Here is a 15,854-nt window from a genome sequence, read left to right on the forward strand (position 1 = left end):
GGGCTAGCTTTTTCATGTGGGTTATGTGGGTTACCAGCCACAAAGCCAAGCTAAAACCACAATTGTCTCGTTGAAACTGTGAGGGGGATCCCACAGAACTAGGCCCAGTGAGAATGGTGAGGTGCCTGTTGTGTGAAATAAAGGATATGGCAGTGTTAGTGATGTTCCTTTGTGCAGGGTGCTGTCTTGATCATGTTAATACACAAGAAAACATGGTGGTTAAGGGAGATTTTATGGTCTTAAGCCCAACTCTGTGCCCCTCTACATGTTGTTCCCCAAGAGGATTCAGTCCATTGTTGAGAGAGTCTTGTTCCTGGAGGGTTCTCTGGACAGAGTACACCATGGGGAAGAGGTGTCTCCATCCCTACTGGGCGGATAATCCAGTCAGCCGTCATCAGTGGGGGCCACGCCCTGCCTGGGGAGCTGGGGCTAAGGAATGAGGCTGGGAAGCCTTTCTCTAGGGGCTCTGGGGAGACCACACTCTATTCTTTTTTTTAAAGTTTATTTATTTTTGAGAGAGAGAGAGAGTGTGCGTGAGTAGGAGAAGGGCAGAAAGAGAGCGGGAGACAGGGAATCGGAAGGAGGCTCCAGGCTCTGAGCTGTCAGCACAGAGCCTGACTCAGGGCTTGAACCCACTAGCCGTGAGATCATGACCTGAGCCGAAGTCAGAGGCTCCACGGACTGAGCCTCCCAGGCGCCCCGAGACTACACTCTTGATGGTGAATGAAGAGATCAGGACCCCGGGGCAGGACACCCGGGGAAGCCAATTATGCCTCTGTATACAAACTGAAGTACAGAAGAAAAAGGAACTAAAAAAAATACTTCCGGGGGGTGGGTTTATCAGCCATATTTTTCTTTCTCATCTGTATATTTTTATTTTTCCTTATTTATTTTTTAAGGGCAGAAAAACTTTTTTTTATTATCATTCTCTTTTTTACATTTATTTCTTAGTAATCTCTATTCCCAACACGAGGCTTGAACTCACGACTCTCTAAGATCAACAGTCGTGTGAGCCAGCCAGGCGCCCCAAAGCATTTTTATATCTTTTAAGTATTTTCTAATCAGAGAAAAACAATGAAAATATTGGATTTGTAATTATAGTGGCAGGAAAGTTAACTTGGTATAAGGAAGAACTCCCTGGATGGGGACTGACAAAAACGAGGTCCCCAGGGAAGAGGTTCTGTCACCCCTCTGTCCTGGGGAGAGTCAGACACCCCCCCCCCCACCAGTGTCTAGAATGGCTGGCACTCGCTGGGAGGCCTGGAGTGGAGTGTTGACCTCCACCCCACGCCCCACGCCCCACACCGCCACCCTTGGACATCCCCCATGGTCCTGAAATCAATTTTGCATTTCTAATCCCATTATCTGTACACCTGGCAAGCTCTGCCTTGAGTGTATAGAACAAACACTAAGCTGATTAGGGTTAGTTGACTGGGTTTCAATACCTGTTTAGGGAAGATTTTATTTCCTCTGTGGACACACTGGGACTGAGGTTTCTTCCCTGGGGATCTCACTCCCTAGGAAACCCATGTGCTTTCCCCTTCAGTCAACTCACACCCATCTGGTCACAGTGCCAACCCCCATCTCTGAACAAGAGTCCAGATCTTATTTACTGTTATTTTCTTCTCTTTTTTATTACCCAAGTCAGTTATACTTAATGTAGATTGTTTTTCAAAAATAAGCAAAAAAGGGACCAAATCATCTGTAGGCCAACTGATCAGAGATAGCCAATATAGTCAAAATGAGGGGCACCTGGAAGGCTCAGTTGTTGCTTAAGTGTCCGACTCTTTTTTTTTTTAATGTTTGCTTATTTTTGAGAGAGAGAGAGAGAGAGAGAGACAAAGCATGAGTGGCATCTGAAGCAGGCTCCAGGCTCTGAGCTGTCAGCACAGAGCCTGACGTGGGGCTCGAACCCACGAACCGGAGATCATGAGCTGAGCTAAAGTTGGATGCTTAACCGACTGAGCCTCCCAGGCACAACAAGTATCCGACTCTTGACGTCAGCTCAGGTCATGATCTCGTGGTTTATGGGTCCAAGCCCCGCGTGGGGCTCTGCACTGACAGCTCAGAGTCTGCTTGGTATTCTCTCTCTGCCCCTCCACTGCCCGAGTTCTCATTCTCTTTCTCTCTCCCCACCCCCACCATTCAAAATAAATAAATAAACTTTATTTTAAAAATCTTAAAAATTAGTCAAAATGAAATAATATCAAACATACTGCTTGGAAATGTGTTTTTTTCATGAAATATATATATCTTGAGTATCTTTTCAAATCTATAATATGGAGGTCTACACGTGCATTTTAATACGCACTGTTCCATCATGCACTTCAGTCATTATGAACCATTCCCCTGTGGGTGGACAGGCTTTCTTAGCTTTTGTCCTTACCAACAATGCCGTGATGAACATCCTTGTACTCACCTTTGCCCTCACTTGTCATGATTTGCTTAGGCCAAATCAGAGGAGATAAACTGCTAGTCCAAAGGAAACGCAGTCTCTTTAAGTATGCCGCTTTTGGGGTGCCTAGGTGGCTTAATCGGTTAAGTGACCAACTTTGGCTTGGGTCATGATCTCATGGTTAGTGAGTCTGAGCCCCGCATCAGGCTCTGTGCTGAGAGCTCAGAGCCTGGAGCCTGCTTCAGATTCTGTGTCTCCCCGTCTCTGCCCCTCCCCTGCTCACACTCTGTCTCTGTCTCTCAGTAATAAATAAACGTTAAAAAGATATTAAAAAAAATAAATATGCCTCTTTAAAACAGGTAGACTCTAAGTGTTGGCTCAAAGGCTCTCTCTGGCTCAGACCCCCTGGGTCTGGTTTCTCTGTATCAGGTCTGGGCCGGGGATCTCTGCCTCTAAACCTTGTGGCTGTTGTCCCATTGCCCTAGGCACATCTCTTCTGCGTTTGAAGGATCTTGGAAGTGGTTGTGATCTCTTACCAAAGAAGTATGTTCCCCTCCCTTTTTCAAACTGTCCCAGATGTGATTTCTCTGCCCCTTTCTCCTCCTTTTGAAATAATTCCCTTGACTCCCTGCTCTGCTTAGCACCATGGTGCCTACAACACTTTCATTCATTCAGGTGATTCAGCAAACAGTCAACCTTCATGAAGCACTTACTCTGTATTAAGTCCTGGGAAATACAGAAGTGAGTGACGAAAAGCCATCCTCATGGAACTGATAAATACTAAAAGCCTATCAGACGATGATTAAATTATTTGAAGAAACAACAGGGTAATAAAGGGAGTGACTGGCTGTGAAGAGATGCTTTAGATAAAATGACATGGCCCAGTGCATCCTCGCTTAGGAGGTGACGTTTGAATGAAGAGAATATTTCATTATACTTCTCTGTTGATATGTCTTCCTCCCTTTGGTAAATGGAGACCACGTATTGTTTTTGTATACCCCCCCACCCCCGCCCGCCGCGGCCACTCTCCGGAGACCATGTATTGTCATCACAAGATAGAACAGTGCCTGGTGCACAGATGTGTGTAGAATGAATGAATGAATGAATGAATGAACAAATCCATGGAGGTGTTGGTCCCTCCATCCTCTGCACTGTTCAGACCCCTGTGGCGCTGAACAATGTGTGAGACCCGACTCGGGTCTCAAACTCATGAACCGTGAGATCATGACCTGAGCGGAAATCAGGAGTCAGATGCTTAACTGACTGAGCTACCCAGGTGCCCCTGTGACTCAGTTTTTAAATCTACAAACTGGATATAATCACACCTGCATCACTGACTTGTGAGGATTACACTGAGATCAAGTGTGTAAGAGCTTGACAGGAAGGCAGGCTCAGCGAAGGGAGCAGCCAGCCTGGCTGTCCCTGCAGACCCCTAGGCACCAGGGCCTGCCAATGTCTGGGTGGCACAGTGTTGACACCCGCCATCAGGACTCTGCCGGAGTGTGGGGCCGGAGGGCCAGGCGGGAGGTGGAGACCTGGGCAGGACAGGGAGAAGACGGCATGTGGCTATGCTTCTCACATTATTCCACCTTCTTACCCACACCCTGACTTCTCTTTAAAAAGAACTGTTGTACAAACAGTATAGAGACATTAAAGGAAATTTTAAAGGAAAAATAAATACCTATGATCTCAGCATTCTAACCCTAAAATTGTTATTTTCTTTCTGTCTAGTTCTTCCAGTTTGGTCAAATACACACATGCCTAATATTACCGCACTTCTGGTGACCTAGGTCATATATTTTGCAGGTCACTTAACATTTTAAAATAAATCCTCCTTCATTATCCTACTATAGTCTTCATACACAGAATTTTTAATGGCAGCCCAATCTTCCATCAGGTTGATGAAGCTACGCTTATTCATTTTCTTTCTTTCTTTCTTTTTTTAAAAGACTTTATTTTTAAGTAATCTCTACACCCAAAATGGGGCTCGAACTCACAACCCTGAGATCACCCTGGAGATCAAGAGTCCTAGTTATTCATTTTCTTATTGCTGGATCTTTAGTTTGCTTCCTTTTTTTAAAAATTTATTTTAATGTTTATTTATTAAGAGACAGAGACAGAATGTGAGCGGGGGAGCAGCAGAGAGAGAGGGAGACACAGAATCTGAAGCTACTTCTGGCTTCGAGCAGTCAGCACAGAGCCTGATGCAGGGCTCGAATCCATGAACCATGAGATCATGATCTGAGCCGAAGTCAGATGCTTAACTGACTGAGCCACCCAGGTGACCCTAGTTTTCTTTTCTTTTGCTTTTAAAAATAAATACATATTTGTTTATAGACCCTTTTTTCTTTTTTAGAGAGAGAGAGAGCGCTAATGGAGACTAGGGACATCAGGACAGTGAGAGAGACAGAGACAGAGACAGAGAGAGAGAGAGGAAGAATCTTAAGCATGCTTCATGTTCAGCACAGAACCTGATGTGGGGCTCGATTCCACCACCTGAGATCAGGACTCAAGCTGAAATCAAGAGTCAGAAGCTCAACCGACTGAGTTACTCAGGTGCTTGTATTGATAGCCTTTTAATGCTTTATGGCTATATTGCTCCCCAGTGGAACAATTTACACCTTGTTAGCAATATGTAAGCATGTTCTCACAAACTCGGCAGAGAGCGTTTCTGGTTGGGTTAAAAGGACCAACTCTTGTTAGCTTAATCTGGTATTAAATAGGAGCTCTATTTAAGTTCCCCATGAGTGAAATTTATTTCATATTCTTTGCTCATAATCAGTCTTGATTAGCTATTTATGAACTTAATCTTTTGTCTTATTTGCTGCAAACTTTTTCTCCAATCTGTCATCTTTTGCTTTCAAAAGTACATTTTTAATAAATTATAAAAGCAGTATATGCTTATGATAGAAAATTTGAAAAACAGTATTAAAATAAATGTCATCCTCTATTTTTGAGAGAGAGAGAGAGAGAGAGAGAGAGAGAGAGAGAGCACATGCAGGAGGAGCAGAGAGAAAGGGAGAGAGAGAGAGAGACAGAGAGATCATGTACACAGAAGAGCAGAGAGAAACAGAGAGAGAGAGAGAGAGAGAGAGAGCGAGAGAGAGAGAGAATCCCAAGCAGGCTCCACACTGTCAGAGCAGAGCCTGATGCGGGGCTTAAACTCACTAACCGAAGCCTTCCATGTAATTCTGATGAGCGGGTTTAGGGACCATCCCATTGATGTCTTTCACTACTCATTACATACCAGAACGTACCAAGTTGTGTTCTTGTATGTGCTTAATAAATACATAACAAATATGCTGAAGAACAAGTGTTTTAAAGTCAGTGCCACCTCTGGATTTTCACAACCATTTTGTGAGACAGGCAACACAGTGGATTGTCCCTGTTTCTCAGAGGCTGAGAGGTGAAGGGACTTCCCCAAGGTCACAGATGGAAGGACCAGAGGCTTAGGGTGAGGGACAGAGTTTAGGGAAAGGAGAAAGGAAGTCTGATCCAGGAAAGCAGAGGCAAGGGGGGAAGAAAGAAAAACAAAGAAGAGACCAGCAAAGCAGGGGAGGGGTAGAGGAGCCCAAAGATATGGAAATGGAACAAGAGATTAACAACAACAACAACAACAACCAGAAAAGCCAGGCAGGATTATGAAGAGGTGGGACCAGAGGTGCTTTCTCATGGGGGTTGGGACAGGTAGGGGGTTGGAGGCTGGGGAGAATCAGAGGGACACAGAGCAGGTCTAGAGAAAAGAGCTCAGAGGGCACAAGGCCCCAGAACCTGTTTCTGGGACGCAGGCATGTTTTTCTTTGGGTCAAAGCGCTTCTGTCCAATGTCACCGTGGAAAACACATCCTTCTGCTGACTGGTCTCTGCCCCTGGCCTCCTCCTCTAGGACTGTGTGTTTAGGCAGCTACACTGCATTTTCAGAACAATTTTTAACTTGCAGGCTGTACCTGTGGAACCAGAATGTCTGGTTGAGACCAGTTACATAACTCCCTCAGCCCTTCTGGTGCCAAGGGTGGCGGCAGTCAGATCTGGCCCCACACAGGTGTGGGCTAGGCCTAGTCAGAGAGGGCAGGAGGTAAAAGGAGTGAGGTCCCCTTCCCACCTGCACACCTGAGCCCCTGCCCCCACTTCCAGAGCTGGAAAACCAAGTGAGACATGACCCAGTCTTGAGTCTCCTATCTAGGAGCCCTAAGAATGTAGCTTTGTTCTGTTCTGAGGCTTCCTGAAGGATTTAGACTAGACCTAAGAAAGAACTTCACCATTGGAATTGGCAAAACATGAACGTGTTACACAAAGGTTTCTGCTGTACCTATTTAAAGGATGATCTGTGATGGATACTCATGCCCAGAGCAGAAGCGTGGACTCTATGACTTCTGGAAGACTGTCCCGCGGATAGTTCATGGTCTTCTGGGTAGATCCCAGGCCAGGACACCCTGATCTCAGTACCTAAGTGCTCAGCTGAGAACGAGGCAGTGAGGACAAGGCTGAGTGGGAGATAGAATCCCGGCAAGCCAGCACAGACTCTGCAGGGCAGATGGCCCAACCTCCTCATTTTATAGACGGAAGACTGAGAAGTGGCCCCCTTGCCCACAGTCACTTAGAGGAGGAGAAGGTGATGAGGCTGATAGATCAGTGATGGGTAGTTCAAGGCCAGAAGGTCTTTCATGAACCTTAGGAGGGCGAAGGTGAGCCTAACTCTGATGGCTGCTGGAGTGGGCTTGAGGGAGGATTCGAGAAGCCCCTGTACGCTAAGCCCTGTATCCAGAGCTGAGCCTTGGCTGCAGGCCACAGATAGGGAGGCATCTAAGAAGTATGGAGGAAGAATGGCTAACAGGACTTGGACATGGACCTCCCGGGGCCAAACCAGGGACCCAAAGGGGTGGCAGACATCTTCCCCCCTCTTTCTTCCCAGGCTCGAAAGGTTACTGCCCAATTCTGCCAACCCACCAGGGGCAAGGCCCCGCCTGCTCACCACTTGCCTAGCCAGTAAATGGGCATCCACGGAGCCCACTTTGGGCTCTGCAGCCCCTCCCTACCTTCCATTCATGTGGCTCACAGGCAGGATCCCTTTCCACAGACACTGTAAAAGTCTCCTTGGTCACATTTACCTCCCTCCAGGTCACTCCCCACATTCACCTGGACACCTGCCACAGCCCCCTCACTGGTCCCCTGCCTCCCACTTCTGCTCCTATCATCCTCCTCCACTTAGCCAGCAACCAGGGATTGCTAAAACACGATCTAGACATCTCACTCCCCTAAAAGCTAGGCATGGCTCCCCAGAGCCTCTAAGATAAAGCACCAACTCCCTGGGAGAGAACACAAGTCCTCCAGGAGCAGGTCTTTCCCATCCCAGCCTTGCATCTTATCCTCTGCTCAAGGCTCTGCTGTGTTGTTTCCAGAACCTACCAAAACTTTTCACACATCTGGCTTTTACACGTACTTTTGCCTGGGATGCTCTTATAGCTCCTGGTCCACCTCGGATATCTCCCACTCATCTTTCAAGTCTCAATCCAAAGCTACAGCTTCTGGGAAGCCTTCCCAGATCTCCTCAGGCCAAGGCTGGCATTTCTTCTCTTGAGCTCCTCCACAGCCCACAATTGTCTCTCCCAGTATTCACCACGTTATGTGCTAATACCCATTTGCCTATTGTGGTAGGCAGCCTCTAATTGGATGGCTCCCATGATCCCTGCCTCCTGGTATCTCTCCTGTGTCACACCCTCCCCTTGACTGTGGGCTGGGTTCAGTAACTTCCTTCCAACATAAGAACACAACAGAAGTGAAGGGATATCACTTCTGAGATCAGTTACAAAAAGACTGGCAGTGGTTTCTGACTTGGTTGTCCCCCCACCCGCTCTCTCAGAGCCATCGCTTTGGAAGAAGCAAATTGCCACTTGGAGTAGTTCCATGGAGGGCCCCACGTGGTAGGAAACAGGTCTCTAGCCAAGAGTCACTAAGGACTTGAGGTGAGTCCATTGCCATGTGAATGAGCCAGAAGCAAATTCCTCCTCAGTCAAGCCTCGGAGGTGCCTGAAGTGCCTGCTGACACTGATTGGTTTTGTTGAGTTAGAGGCATCTGGCTAAACTGTCCCCAGGTTCCTGACCCAGAGAATCTGACATAACAAATGTTGTTTTAGGCCTCTCACTTTTGGGGAAATCTGATGACCGATAAACATCTCCATTGGCCTTAGGTCTCCTTGGGGGCGGACTTATTCACCTTTGGATCTGCAGGGGCAGCTCACTGGGGACAATGAAAAGAACCTACAAGTTTTGAGGATGCCCTCCCCCAAATTAACTAAAAAACAAATTAAATAAAAGTTACATAAGAATGGTTCCTGAATCAGAATGACATCAGCCTCTCAACAGCAACTCTGGAAGTTAGAACACAGTGGAACCAGATCTTCAAAATTCTAAGGAACATGATATCCAATCCACAGCAATTCAGTGAGTGCAAAACATTTTCTGAAAAGACCTCAAAAATTTAACTTCTGTGCACCCATCCACTGTCTCAGGAAGTTACTCAAGGGTGTGCTCTGCCAAAACAAGGGTGTAAAGCAAGCAAGAAAGAATGGGATTCAGGAGCTGAGAGCCAATAAAGTGAGGAGGAGGGACGGTCTAGCTAGTGAAGCCGCAGATCTGTCTGGCAGATCAGAAGGCAGAGGAAGGGATGCGTCTGTTCTGGAAGCAGCAGCTGAGAGACCGGCTAAAGCCTCGAGATTTACACACGAATGGGGGAATGACTGAGGTTGAATTGGTAATGGATATAAGGAACAAAGGCAAATGAAAAAAGGAAGGTAATTATTAACTCCAGCAAAAACAAAATGTTGTACAGGAAAAAGTCGTCATAGTATACTACGTAAGCTGTGACTAGAGTTTACAAGACCAAAAATATAAACAGTGAATGCTGATCTAAAGAAAATTACGACATAACTCAATAGGGAAGAAGAGGGGATGGGAAGTGTGCTGTGAGGTGGGGGCGGGGAGGGCAAAATGAGCTGCGTCCTCATCTTCGATAGTGATCAGTAGATATGCGAAGAATTGGCTGGAAAAGTTGAGAGTGGCTCTGAGGAGTTGGAAATGGGGTCTAAGTTGCAAGAGACAACTGTTTTTCCTTTTTTTGTTTTTTTAAATGTTTATTTTTGAGAGAGAAACAGAAAGTGTGAGGGCAGAGAGAGAAGGGTCAGAGGATCCAAAACAGGCTCTGTACTGAAAGCTCGACAGAAGGCTTGAACTCAGGAACCGTGAGATCATGACCAGAGCCAAAGTTGACACTTAACTGACTGAGCCACCAGGTGACCCAAGACAACTGTTTTTCATAACAAGTCTTACGGAACCATTTAACTTGTTAAACTATGTGTAAGTATAACGCTTTTAAAAATTAAACTTAAAAGTCTACCACAATTTCTACATATAGAAGATTTTCAGTAAGGGTCAACCTTTAGTATTCCCTCCATATAACGTCTCCATCAGCCTGCTATGCTTCCAGGTAGATATGATGCATTAGGACACTTGGCCACAAATGACAAAGCCTCAACTCAAACTAGCAAATGCCTATTGCGTCCTGTCGCAAACAAGCTTCAATCATGGCTGGATCCAGTGTTCACAGGGCATCCGCAGAGATCTCTCTGTCTCCATTTCTTGTTTCCTGTTTTTGTGTTTCTTCTCACACCTTGGCAAGCTTGTCTCCAACACCCCCAGGTTTCCAACCTACCAGCTTTGTGATCCTAATGGAAGGAGAGGGTCTCTGCCTGGTAGGTGCAAAAAAAACAAAAAAAAACCTGGGATAGACACTCATCGATCTGCTTGGATGACATGCTCATCCCTCAACAGACTGCTACAGCCAAAGAGAGAGAGCCTGGGATTGGCTGAGCCTGAGTCGCATACCCACCCCTGGACGCATGGACAAAGTGAGGGTGAAATGGTCTCGCAAAGACTATTTGGGTGCTGTTACCAGAAGAAGAGAGGCTAGACACTGCAAAACCAGCATGTGTGCTCTCTCCTGAAGCAGACACGCTGCTTGTCTTATCTGCACGGGAGCTGCTGGTTAGGCACCTCCTCCTGGAACACTACACAACTGGCCACTCCCTCTGCTTCACAAGAGCTGTTCAATATTTAAAGGCATGTCCCACGTTCCCACATCTTCTTGTGGGAACAACCTAGGGCCTCTGATTTTCCTTGCATGACAGTTTCTTTTTTTTTCTAATGTTTATTTATTTTTGAGAGAGAGTGAGTGAGAAAGTGAAAGGGCAAAGGGCAGAGAGAGGGAAACACAGAATTCCAAATTGACTCCAGGCTCTGAGCTGTCAGCACAGAGCCTGACGTGGGGCCTGAACCCATAAACCTGGAGATCATGACCTGAGCCGAAGTCAGACGCTTAACCTACTGATCCACCCAGGCGCCCCTGCATGACGGTTTCTAGATGCCTCACCTTCCCAGCTCTCTTCCCCTGGGTGCTGAGTAGTGTTGCAAAACTAAAATGTGGTGCCCAGAGTTGAATGAAGCTCCAGATGCGGCCTGACCGGCCCAAATGCCCATGGGTTGCTCGTCTCATTTCTCCTTGTCAGTGGACCACCTTGAAGGTGCATTAACTTTTTTTTAGTGACTGCAATGCAGTGTTTGCTCACATTCAGCTTCCGCCAACACCTTTCATTATATGAGCAGTCATTAAGCCAGGGGTTCCTTATTCTGCATTCATGCAGTTGGTTCTTTGAACCTAAATAAAGGAATTTGTCTCTGCTAAATTTCAACTTCTAAAATTTGGCCCATTATTGCAGCTGGTTGAGGTGTTCTGAATGTGGATCCTGTCTTCTGTGTAAGCATCTTTCCAGGTTTTTGCATAATTCACCTATTCGATTAGTACACGGACTCTTTATTTTCATCCAAGAGGATAATAAGATAAATTCGGGTCAAGGATAAAGCCCTCTGTCCTACTGCCCAAGTCCACATGCTATCTTGTGATTATGCAATCGGCTATGGAGCAACCAAGTTGTTTTAGTTTCCTAGGGCTACCAAAACCATTACCACAAACTGAGTGGCTTAAAACAACAGACATTCGTTCTCTCTCAGGTCTGGAGGCTAGAGGTCCTAAGCTGAGGTGTCAGTAGGGCCACATTCCCTCCCAGGACTCTAGAGAAGAACCTTCCTCACCTCTTCCTAGCCTGTCTTGGTCGTCAGTAATCCTTGACATCCTTTGGCTTTAGCTGCATCCCTCCATCTCTGCCACCATCTTTACATGGAATTCTTCCCCCTGTGTGTTTTCTATGTGTTTCTGTGTCCAAATTTCCCTCTTCTTTTCTTAAATGGATACGTCACTGGACTTAGCCTGCTCCCTGATCCAGTAGGAGTTCATCCTAACTAGATTATATCTGCAAAGACTCTATTTCCAAATAAGGTTACATTCACAGGTACCAGGCACAGGTACCAGGGGTGAGGACTTCCAACATATCTTTTTAGGGGATACAATTCAACCTACTACACAAGTGGTATCAGACTTCATCTCCCTTATCTCTTTCTTGACCTCTAAGCTCTGTAGAGCATCTCTGTCAGAAGCTCTGCTGCAATCCAGACAGCCATGGGATTCCATGTACCCTAACTGCATAAATCAGTCAACCTGATCTACTACCACAGTCTAAATTTTTTTTAATGTTTTTATTTATTTTTGAGAGAGACAGTGCGAGCATGGGAGGATCAGAGAGAGAAAGGGAGACACAAAATTGGAAGACAGGCTCCAGGCTCTGCGCTAGATGTCACTACAGACCCCAATGCAGGACTCGAACCCACGAACCGTGAGATCATGACCTGAGCCAAAGTCGGACACTCAACCAACGGAGCCACCCAGGCACCCCACACTAACAGTCTAGAGTGCTGGTTGCCACCTGGAGCTGTATGTGGCCACCCTGTCCCTTTCCACTTTTCAGAGATTCTGATAGACTTTCCCCCTAGGGGAGGCCAGGATCTCCTGGGGGTGGGGACAGGGTAGTTGGAGGAGGAAGCCGTAGAGGGGCAGGGTTGAGAGTCTGGACTTTGGAATGAGACAGACCTATGACTTTGGGCTAGCTTACTCAACTTCTCTTGCATCCCATTTTCTTCACCTGTACAATGTGACTGATAAAACTTACCATAAAGACATCCTAGGATAGAAGTGTCTATGGCCATTGTTGCTGCTGCTGCTCATCTGCTTGGGATCTGGGTGAATGTAGATCGGAATCCAGACCTTCAGCGTCCCCCGAGGCATGTTCCTTAATGCAGCTAAACCCTTTTCAGGCTTCCGCATCTGTAAAATAAGAGGCCTGAGTCTCAGAGTGCTGTGAACTTTGAGTACACCCCACACAGAGCCCGGGGCAAGTCAAAGCGGCATAAATGTTTGCTTCTTCCCCTTCCCTTTCTCTCCTAGGAACAAAGGAAGTAATGTTAGTCTGGCATGATCTATTCTCAGGAAACCCATGGTGGCTCCTTTATAATCGCTCTGTTTTCTGTCTTTGGGGAGGGACCTTGCAGTTAGTTTTGAGCCAGATTTCATAAAGACTCTAAACTGTTTTTAAAAACAATGCTAATTATATAGTTATATATATACATATATACATACATATATATATTTCTCCAGCAGGCCCCTTAGTTCTTTAGGAAGCCCTTTTGAGTCTCTATTTTAATTTTTATCCCCATTTTACCCAGGCAGTAAGTGAAGGCAGGGGTTAATAATGGCCCCATGGCCATGCAGTAACAAGGGATGACAGGAACAGAGAAGGGTTTCGATCCACACCCTCAAACTCCAAGCTCTATGCTTTGCCTTTACACACAAAAAATTAGATTTTTAAAAAGAAGCTTGGGGCTCCGGGTAGCTCAATTGCTTAAGCATCCGACTTAGGCTCAGGTCATGATCTTACAGTTTGTGAGTTCAAGCCCCGTGCAGGGCTCTGTGCTGATAGCTCAGAGCCTGGAGCCTGCTGCAGATTCTGTGTCTCCCTCTCTCTGCCCCATCCCTGCTCATGCTCTCTCTCTCTCTCAAAACTAATAAAGTAAAAAATAAATAAATAAAAATAAGCTTAATTACATACATAAATTAATTTCCTTTAAAAAAAATCAGAACAGGGGCTCAGTTGGTTAAGTGTCCAACTCAGTTTCAGCTCAGGTCATGATCTCACAGTTTCCTAAGTTTGAGGCCCTCATCAGGCTCTGTGCTGGCAGCGTGGAGCCTGCTTGTGATTCTCTTTCTTTCCATCTCTCCCTGCCCCTCCCCTGCTAGCATGCCGTCTCTGTTTCTCTCAAAAACAAATAAACTTAAAAAAAAATCAGAACATTACTGATATACATTCTTTGTCCATCACTTTCCATTAGAACTTGTTCTTGTCTCCACATCCCCAGGGGTAACTACTATTTATGAGTTTGATATGTATGCCCCAGAACTTTAAAAAATATAGACATTTCCATTCCTTTATTTATATATAAGCCTACACAAAATACATTGTATTGTGTTTGGGGGAGTGTTTTCACAGAGATGGCATCATATATGGTTTGGCAGCTTGCATTTTTTACTCCACATTTTGAGAGTTCTTCTGTCGAAACACATAAACCTGGTTTGTCCCTTTGGTCCGCAGTATTCCACTCAAATGCGCCATGCTTGGCGGACCCTTGCCCTGTTGGTAGCCCGTGCCCCTGTCCTATTTCCCAGTGTTTCTGGGGGCTGGAGGCTTTGTGAACTAGGTCCTGAGCCACTTTCAGGAAGCCTTCTAGGCTCACAGACTTACTCAGCTGGAAAGGCCAGAATCATGGGGAGTTCACATTGAAAGCAGAGGCCACCTGCAGACCTTAACTGTCTGGGTTCAAGATCAAGGGCTTCCCCCAGGCCACCTGCCGCAGAAGCAGGAAGGCCCAGCAGAGCCCCAGAAGCTTGCGGCAACCTTCAGTTCCTCCCTGCTGGGCCAGCCCTCTACACCTCTGCTGGCTAACAGGACCTGCTAACAGTGTAAGATAAAAGGAGAAGTACAATAAACACGATAACTAGGCTGCTATTGAGTAAAAGGCAGCAGTAAAACAATAAAAATAAACTAACTGATTACAGTGCAAACACAAAAACAAAGAGACCCCTTCTGATGAGGCCTTGATCTAAATTAGGACTCACCAAGAACAGTACTCCTTCTCTCCTGCAAGAATTCATCCTTCTTCATGGATCGAGTCTGGAGTCCTCCTGAGCTGTAGTCCTTGTCAGGGCCCATCGTGGTGAACCCCCAGCCCAAACTTCTGGTTCAGTAGTGACACATTTGGATCACCCAGGAAGATTTAAAACAAATAAACAAAGAAACAAAGAAGCAAACAATTTCCCAACAGTTGGGGGGGAAATTAACTGGGGGGTGGGGAGCTATGAATTAACACCATAATTTGTAGTTTCTGCTTATTTCCGTGGTATCAATACTGCCCCCATGGCCCATTTAAGCTGCTAAACTGCTTTACCAACTGGCTTGCAAATTCAAGCATTCATTGTTCAAGAAGTGGCATCAATTTAGAACCCTTTGTGGCTTTTCTGCCTTCTAAGAGTTTTCCATATACACCATGATCATAGAAATATCAACCAATCAAACTTCAGAAAATTATTTATAGCCAAATAATTTAAAAAACAACTTTCTGAAATCTCTTTCAGAAAGTTTATAGCAGAAAATATTCAATGTGGGCTGCGGGCATGTCTTCCTGTGTTTGATATAACACAGGGGCTCCACAAGCAAGTATTCCCAGGGCCTACAGAGAGCACAGGAGAGGAGGCAGCCCCACTATGGGGAGAGGGACAATAGAAGCGGCCACTGGCCACAGAAACCCTCCTCTGCACGACCTCAGAGTTCACAGGGAAGGAAGCTTCCAAGATTCTGAGCTGTAAAGCAGCTTGCTCAAGGTCAAATGGCCAGGTCTCAATTCAGGACTTCTGAATCCAGAATTAGGTTCCTTTGCAAAACATACTAGGGCACTCCTCATGGAGGCTGGGACCTCAGCTCAGGTCTGAAAGCTTTAAAGTTAGGGTACTTCCTCCCTTTGCCCATTTCTTGACCCTCAGCCACGCCCTACAGGGGCTCACCAGGCAGACTCCAAGTTGATCCCACCTGAGCAGTGAGTCCCCAAGGGAGGAGGCAGCAGGGGGTGGGGTGGGGAGAGCTGTGAGCCCACAGCCACCTGACACCAGGAGAAAGCCTTAATTACACCCATCTCTCAGCCACACCCCCCGCAAGGCTGAGGTGCCTGCAGGGCAGGAGTAAGGGAAGACAGAAAAGCTTTCAGACCTTCTGCAAAGGTGAGGAGGCACACTAGTGTGGTTTAGGAGCCAGAGCTGCTGATCCCTAGGGCAGGTCCGTTCCCTGCAGCTCAAGTCATATAACCCAGAGGAGGTCAGCCAGGCAGGCAGTCGTTCTACAAAGATGAGGGGATTCCCCCCCACACATGCAGTGAGCTACGCCCCCCAGGAGCTCTTTGGATCACCCTTT

General features: G+C 46.4%; 1 protein-coding gene across 1 annotated transcript in view; it reads right to left on the minus strand.

Annotated features, from left to right (window-relative positions):
* Positions 1–12,659, minus strand: part of TFRC (transferrin receptor) — a 74,037-nt gene extending 61,378 nt beyond the window's left edge. The window contains exon 1 of the mRNA XM_029939520.1: positions 12,510–12,659. The gene's annotated coding sequence lies outside the window, so the exon portion shown is untranslated. The remainder of the gene's footprint in view (positions 1–12,509) is intronic.
* Positions 12,660–15,854: the final 3,195 nt, after the last annotated feature.

This window comes from Suricata suricatta, chromosome 5 (assembly GCF_006229205.1).
Source record: "Suricata suricatta isolate VVHF042 chromosome 5, meerkat_22Aug2017_6uvM2_HiC, whole genome shotgun sequence".
Classification (NCBI taxonomy): domain Eukaryota; kingdom Metazoa; phylum Chordata; class Mammalia; order Carnivora; family Herpestidae; genus Suricata; species Suricata suricatta.